Below are 7,881 nucleotides of genomic sequence, written 5' to 3' on the forward strand. Positions count from 1 at the left end.
AACTGTCTGTGGGCTCTTTGAGTGTGTGTAAAGCACGCAGGTTTTTGGTATAAAAATCAATCATGTACCTTATAGCTTTATGAGATTCCCTAGTAATTGGTTCAAAGTTGAACAATGACCTAATATGGTTATTGATCAAAATTCTCTCGTTGTTGTATCGCTCGCACAGTAAATCCCATGCGATTTTGTAATTAGTACTTGTAAACTCAATAGATTTTATGACTATAGCTGCTCCACCTTCCAAAGATGCGCGCAAATAGTGAAATTTGCTTATTGTAGGGATGGACTCGTTTTCATTTATTAATGAATCAAAGGTATCGCGAAACTCCATCCATTTTGCATAACTGCCGTCAAAGGAAGGTAATTTTATAGAAGGAAGCCGAATGTGATGGTTGACAGACGTCTGAGAACTGTCATTTGAATGAATTGAACCTTCGGCTCGAGAAACAGCGGTAGCATATTTAGTAGTCACTGGTTGGTTCGACTCAAGTATCAATTGTGACAATGAAATCAACTTTATGATAGAATCCTCAACTTGCTCACGTTCTAAAAGCTGTTCGGCTAAGTTGATGTCATCTAAATTTTCAATTTCTGACTGTACTTCATCAAATTGAGATAATAATTCTTGAAATCGACCTAGTTTCAACTGGAGTTCACCGAATAAAGCCTTAGTGAAGTTCTCCGTCGAAATCGCTTTTATTGTGTCAATATATTTCTCAAATAAAGTAACCTTTGCCTTGATAGTGCCGCGCTTGCGAACTAAAGGCTTTAATAGTTCTTCAGACATTTTGTAGAATCAATTAAACGCACATACATAAGTATACTAAGAAACAGGCATAAATAAATTGAACAGACTGTACTAAGTATAAATTAAGTTTCAAACCGTGCAGGCCACCGTATTAAACAGGTGGCAAATAGGATAGCTGTCCACGTGCAGTGATGTCATCCTCGCGATTAAGCGGAAGATCCACGGAAAATGACAGCTTACACCCGTACCTCCGGCAGAATCTTGAAGGCAACATATAGCTTATTCCCTGAAATTTTAATTACGCTAATATCAGAGCATGCTAATATGCTGCAAATTATGCACAAATCTGCTTTCTTACGTATGCTTTGATGTTTATTAAGTCTTAGAACTTTGAAGAAAATTTTCAATATTTTAAATAATTTACTGGACTATCTGTCTAAAGCGACTGGACTATTTGTATTTTAACGAAAATTGTTGTAAATCTGAATAAAATTGAATGTAACTAGTGAATTAATGCAATATTTTTGCTTTTAACATAATAATAGAAGAATACAACCTGATGCAGAGCAGGATTTAAGGCAACCATGAAATTCGTAATTTACGTTAGGTACTCAAACACTTCACGCAAGGGTTCCTTTGTAATCTCTGTGCTCGTGGTTGATGCTGTTGTAGACTGGACTCTGGGATTCCGCTTGTTTCCAAGGATCCATGCGCCGCTTGTACTTCGAAGAAGATTGTTGTTCAAAGAACGTAGAGGGTCACCAAATGTTAACGCGATACTGGCGTTAACTATATTCTTGTCTTTGTTGTAGAATTATTGAAATGATAAATTGATGATAAATTAGCAATATTTGTTGTAGTTTTTACATTAAGATGTTGACATTAAGTAAATTGTTTTTTCTTGTCCTTGATATATTTCAAGTATTTCAAAATTAGAATGCGCGCCGCATCGTAGATTCTTCTGGCGGCGCTAATGTATAAAGGTTGGATCATTGACAAATGTATTTTTGGGCCATCGTGTATAAATTATGTAATTTAATGTGTAATATTTTTTCCATCTAAAAAGACTTGCCTAACTCATACAAAGGCGAAGTTTTGACTTTTGATATATGTAACCTTGAGGATAGTTTTCAAAGCGTAATATGTACATTTATCAGCAATAAAAATGGATCACTTTGTATGAGGCTTTCTTTAATTGACTCCTTTTAAATTGCTCATAAGTGTAGCTACGTACCTACTGTTACCTACAACACAAAACTCAAGCATCTGCCTTAGGGCTCATTTAGACGGTGCGCGAACTGTATAGTATACGATTTTAGTTACATTGCGGACCAGTGAGGTTACATCAATTCAGCCGACCGATCAAATGACGCAATGTATGAAACTCGCGCATGCGAGTTCTGGCAGTTCTGGCACCGTCTAACTGAGCCCTTAGGCGGTCCTTGTAACATCTGTCTGTACTCAAAGGGCAACCACCGTGACCAGTTGGCCACGGTCATAAAAGTTAAGCACTATGTAAGTACTAATGCAATATAATTTTAATGGCATGCCGCAAAAGTGACGACCGGTCTGGCTTAGTGGGTAGTGACCCTACCTGTGAAGCCGCGGTCCTGGGTTCGAATCCCAGTAAGGGCATTTATTTGTGTGATGTGCACAGATGTTTGTTCCTGAGTCATGGTTGTTTTATATGTATTTAAGTATTTGTATATTATATATATCGTTGCCTGAGTACCCACAACACAAGCTTTCTTGAGCTTACCGTGGGGCTTAGTCAATTTGTGTAATAATGTCCTATAATATTTATTTATTTATTTACATACAATACAAAATTTATACTCACTTTATTTTCTTTATATAACCATTTTTAGCAACGAAAACTAGTACAAGACCTAGATATACATATGTATGTTACAGTATGTAGATAAATGTTCATGCCAAGATGTAATTTAACGTTCGTGTGACTCTTAACAAGAGATTGACATAGATATAGGACATATTCTTTTGCAAGAAATGCCTTGGTATTATCTCTCTATTTATGGGTATATCTTAATTTAATTTTCGCTGTCAATTAATAGGTGTTGTGGTTATTGTTATTAATCATACATTTTTGTAAACAAACAACTCAAGCTTGAAGTCCTAATTTGTATGTAGGAAGCGTAGCGGCGGGAACCGAGGTCTTTACCCTACGGCCACTTCGATTGCCTCGGTATCGAATTATCGATAGCATTTTATTCCAAATCAGAGAACTTAAACACCATTCTTATGTAACTACAAAAAACTTAAATTAAATCTACGCGTTTTTACAGAAAAATACGTTTTTATTAAAGCTCTTTGCAGGTGTACATATCAATCCAAAACATTCACACAAAAAGTTTTTTTAACATAATTTTAGTTAGACCAAAAAAGCGCCTACCTACAGAACTTTTTTTAGTTAGACAACTCTAATTTTCACACTCAATATGACAAAAAAAGCTCAACTCACCTCCAATAAGAACATCCAATGAGAACGGCATCCAATTGCCAAGAAAATCACAAAAAACTACACTATTCACTATAACAGTGCACTCACAAAAAACACAACAATTCTCCACTACATTTTTCCAAAAAAAAACACGAAAATTCACAGAAAACACACACGGGTCACCGGACGCGCAGTTTGAGAACAACTGACGCTATACGCGGCTTGGAGCGCGTACGCATCGCCTTTCTCCTTCGCACGCTCACACTCGTTCCAGGTCTGAAAGAGACGAAATATGATTAATGTCTGATGGCGAAAGCTTTCGATAAAAACTGAACGAACTGGCAAAGTTACATTTGCGGTCGATAGAGGCATTATTATAGTGGAACTCCCTTACTTTTACATGCAACCGTGCGTTGCTGCGTTTTATACAAGTGCGTTGTTAACTTTGTACTTTTGCGGTGTATGGGTGTACTTGAAAGGTCGTATTTTTAATAGGATTTATACTGTAGTTACGTCCTTTTGTAAATAAGGCAATGTAATTGTATAAGGATTGGTATTTAAGTCGTCAAGTGTCTCGTTTGTTTGCCGGACTATCCTACATTGTGTTTATTGTGCAATGTTCGCATGGGACTGGTCATACGAGGCCTTAATAACGGTTATACCCAGTTCACGCAGAAATATTATGTATGATATAGCCTGGGTTTACCTTTCTAAGCTAGGGCCACTTGCACCATTTACGAACCCGGGGTTAAACGGTTAAAACTGGAGTTACCATGGTTGCCAGTACAATTTGACACTGCGTTAACGGTTTAACCGGTTAACCCCGGGTTATGGTGCAAGTGGCGCTAAGTACGAGTCAGAAACATGATACAGATTCAACGCCGCCACTGTATCTGTCAATTTCCTTGATAAGATGAGTGACGTTCGCCGCGGCATTACTGCCGCAATTATGACGTTTCTTGCATCACTTATTTTATCAAGGAAATTGACAGATACAGCGTCGGCACAGACAGACACAGCAACAACGCCGCAACAGTAATGGAGCTGCAGTTGACATCCGAACGTAACCTATACAGTCATAAATAAATAAGCTTTAAAATTAATCATACCTCCACATAAGGGCGGCACGTACTAACATCTAACTGATCATTGATGTACCTTATGTCTGTGTATTAAGGTTTAAGATTCATCAGTTATGAGGGACGACAATGTAACGATGGCAATGTCTTTTCTCCATTCTTCCATACATTAACTGCACAATAAAATGTTCGGACAAGATCAAGTGGTTTTACGTGAAGGATTCTGTTGGTGTATGATGAGATGTTAAGGATGCCAGCGCGTATTATTGATGTTGAATTGACAGATATGTTCTGAACAACTAGGGAAGAAACAAAATTATGAAATCCATACATAATTATAATGAATCAGGGGCCTGTTTCTCAAAAGCTTGTAACTTGTAATACAAGCGCATGTCACCGTTTGACAGCTTTTGTTAGAAAGGGACTTCTACTTGTATTACAAGTTACAAACTTTTGAGAAACGGGCCCCAGGTCTTAGTCATTTTATTCCATGTGTATGCATACAGAAATAAGTAAAATCACTCATTACTCAACAGATTTTTTATGAAGTTTATCGTCTAGACTAAATTAAAAATAGGTTCCCCAGTTTCCCACACAATTTAAAAATAATACTCATTTTTAAATGCAAATTCGACTTATACTCAGTAAGCCACGTCAAAATTCCCCCAAATTAACCGGAAGTCGTGCGTTATCGCGCCATTGTGGGGTGAAACAAAGCGTTTCCTCCAAAAACAATAAAAATGCCGCCTGCGCATGTTAGGCGTGCGTGTTGTTCACCGAACGTGAGAGAAGCGAACAATCAAATCAACCAGAACTCAGAAGGCATACCGCGAACCACGTCTGACGTGTTACCTCTCTGTCGCACTTGTAAATTCGTACGTAAGTGTGACAGGGAGGCAACACGTCGAACGAATATATACAGATAATAATCATTAAAAGAAAAAAAACCGACTTATCTAACTACTATTATCAGAACTCAAGCTTGACAAAAATGTGGCTTAAAAACTTAACAAACATAACGAAGAGGAACAAATCGCCAAACGTGAACTATGCGTCGTTGAAGAGTTCCGTTCTGATCATCATCAGCGGTTCCACTTCCTCAAATGTCACTTTTTTAATTATATGATTGATTTGTTGATAAAAACACAAAAATCACAATATTTGAGGAGTTCCCTCACCAGAACTGGGTTTTGAAAAAAACGGGACCAATCTGTATGCATATACATACAAACAAAAACGAGTTTTCAAAATCGGTCCAGTAATGACGAAGATATCGAGTAAGAAACATTTAAAAAAAAATCAACCAAATTGATAACCTCCTCCTTTTGAGACTTGGAAGTAGGTTAAAAATATCATTTTTAAAGCGTCTGAGATAATTTTACATACGCCATCAACCCGTTTTATTGAAGGTTGTATCAAAACCATTTCAAAACCTACACAAATTGTTAAATCCGAATCGTGTTTTCAGTTTCCTTGAGCGTTCGACTCTCTATGTTCAGTAAGGGAACACGAATGCACTTTCAAAGCTCACCGGCGTAAACTAAGCATACATACAGTAGTGTTTGTATAACTTAGTTCTAGTAATGGCTGATGTAAGGATTGTTTGCTTAAGTGTATGCGGCGGCTGATAAAGAAGCTTGCTTTTAATGATTAAATTGTTGGCTTTTAGCCCGAGCTTTTAGCCTTTAGAAATGAATTTCCCTTCATTCCTATGACATTATGCGTTATTGTAGCCCCGGTATATTATTAGAATGCTCAATCCGTCATTCATTTGTTTTACCGATAAACAGTGAAATCACCCATTTCCCAGTGTTGCAAGGTTGTACCAGCAATGCTTCAGCGGCAATGCTACTTCATTTGCAATCTGTGTCTTATCAGGATCGTTGATTATCCAGAAACGAGTAGAACAAGAAACGTGTGTTAGAAATAAAATAACGGTCTACGATTAAACATGTAGGTAATTTCAACTAACATTCACTACACGATCCAAAGAGCTCATGAACCAATACAACACCAATAAGCCACAATTCCATTGTAATAATGCCTTTTCACTTAAATAGGTAAGTACTTAATAATTTTATAACAAGGTAATTCACGCAAGGTTGCCAAGGTAGAAAGACTTCTATAAACAACTCTGCACACTAATAGAATTACAAATACCCCCAATTCGTCATCATCGTTTCAATATTCAACACGAGTTATGACATATCACGACGCCGAAATCCGTCACGATCGCGGTCCGTCACGTATGATGTCTTTGTTGGGCGTATCAATTAAGCAGACGGCCAAAAAGAAGCTATGACAGCTATTAAGATGTGGCATGAATACGAGCAATGTTTGATGTCTAGAAGAGCTATAAGTGCTCCATTCCATGTAGGATAGACAGAAGGAAAAATGGTTCCCTATAGCCTCCAGAGACCCAGAAACAATTGTTTGGTTTTTGAATTTGGATTACGAAGTTCCATGTAATTTATAGTCCGACAAGAAATTGTAGAAACTAAATGAGGGCGCCACTTCATACGTAACTGTCACATTTTTGACGTAAGATGCTTAAACATGGCAACAATTTAGTTTGTGCCTATTCTGCGTCGATAAATGTGGGAGGGGAGACCCTTAGGGGGTTAAAGAAATAATGTTCAGGCTGATGTCCAACGTTTGTCAGGTTTTTTTTTCTTCATATTGTAACCTTATGCGGGCGAAACCGCAAGCTCAGGCTAGTATATACCTACATATATCGAAGTTGACAACAATGTAGTATACCGGTTGGTTTACAATAATTTATATTTTAAACTTTATGTTTTCTGCATACGTTTGAATGTTGAACATATTAATTGTTCTTGCGGTTATTATGTTATTGCTTTATTCACTTTTTGCGGTGAATTAAAGTGTTATTAGCAAGTTTGTGAATAGTGCGAATGTTAGATTGTATAAAACCTGTCTCTTCACATTGGTAACGTTGCGTGCCAATTAATTGTTTGAAGTTACCGCTAAACGATCGCTTTGGTCTTGGACAGGTTTTGTCGTTCGCTAAAGTCACGTTGTTGTAAGACTTTATTATAACTATCAATTAATATTTTTTATGTCTGTGCCTATTTCCACATGGAGGAACAAGACAACGTGGAGGTAAGGCCAGGGATGTTGCGGATGCCGATTTTGTGACATCCGTGGATGCGGATGCGGAAGCGGATTTTGAAAGGCTCACATCCGCGGATGCGGATGTCAAGATAGATACATAAAAAATGTCAAATATTACATTTAAGTAAGTTTTATTTCAAAAAACCGGTCAAGTGCGAGTCCGACTCGCGTTCCAAGGGTTCCGTACATTAAGTCTCACTCACGCTTGACTGCTCATTTCTAATAGGTTTTATTGGCTTATGATTACCTAGCAGTCTAGCACTTACGCCGATGCTAAGATGTTCATGTACCGACCTGTTCCACATCCGCATCCGCATTAAACTCCGCATCGATTTTATGCGGATGCGGATACAGATGCGGATGTTGAAAATAATGCGGAAGTTCCGCGGATGCGGATGCGGATATTCGCAACATCCCTGGTAAGAACCAAGGACTTTAAAGGCATCCTGACATCCTGA

General features: G+C 37.8%; 1 protein-coding gene across 1 annotated transcript in view; it reads right to left on the reverse strand.

The window, feature by feature from the left end:
• Positions 1-3,468, reverse strand: part of LOC134654258 (ankyrin repeat domain-containing protein 6) — a 104,920-nt gene extending 101,452 nt beyond the window's left edge. Inside the window, exon 1 of the mRNA XM_063509725.1 lies at positions 3,231-3,468. The gene's annotated coding sequence lies outside the window, so the exon portion shown is untranslated. The remainder of the gene's footprint in view (positions 1-3,230) is intronic.
• Positions 3,469-7,881: the final 4,413 nt, after the last annotated feature.

Source organism: Cydia amplana, chromosome 14, assembly GCF_948474715.1.
Source record: "Cydia amplana chromosome 14, ilCydAmpl1.1, whole genome shotgun sequence".
Lineage (NCBI taxonomy): Eukaryota > Metazoa > Arthropoda > Insecta > Lepidoptera > Tortricidae > Cydia > Cydia amplana.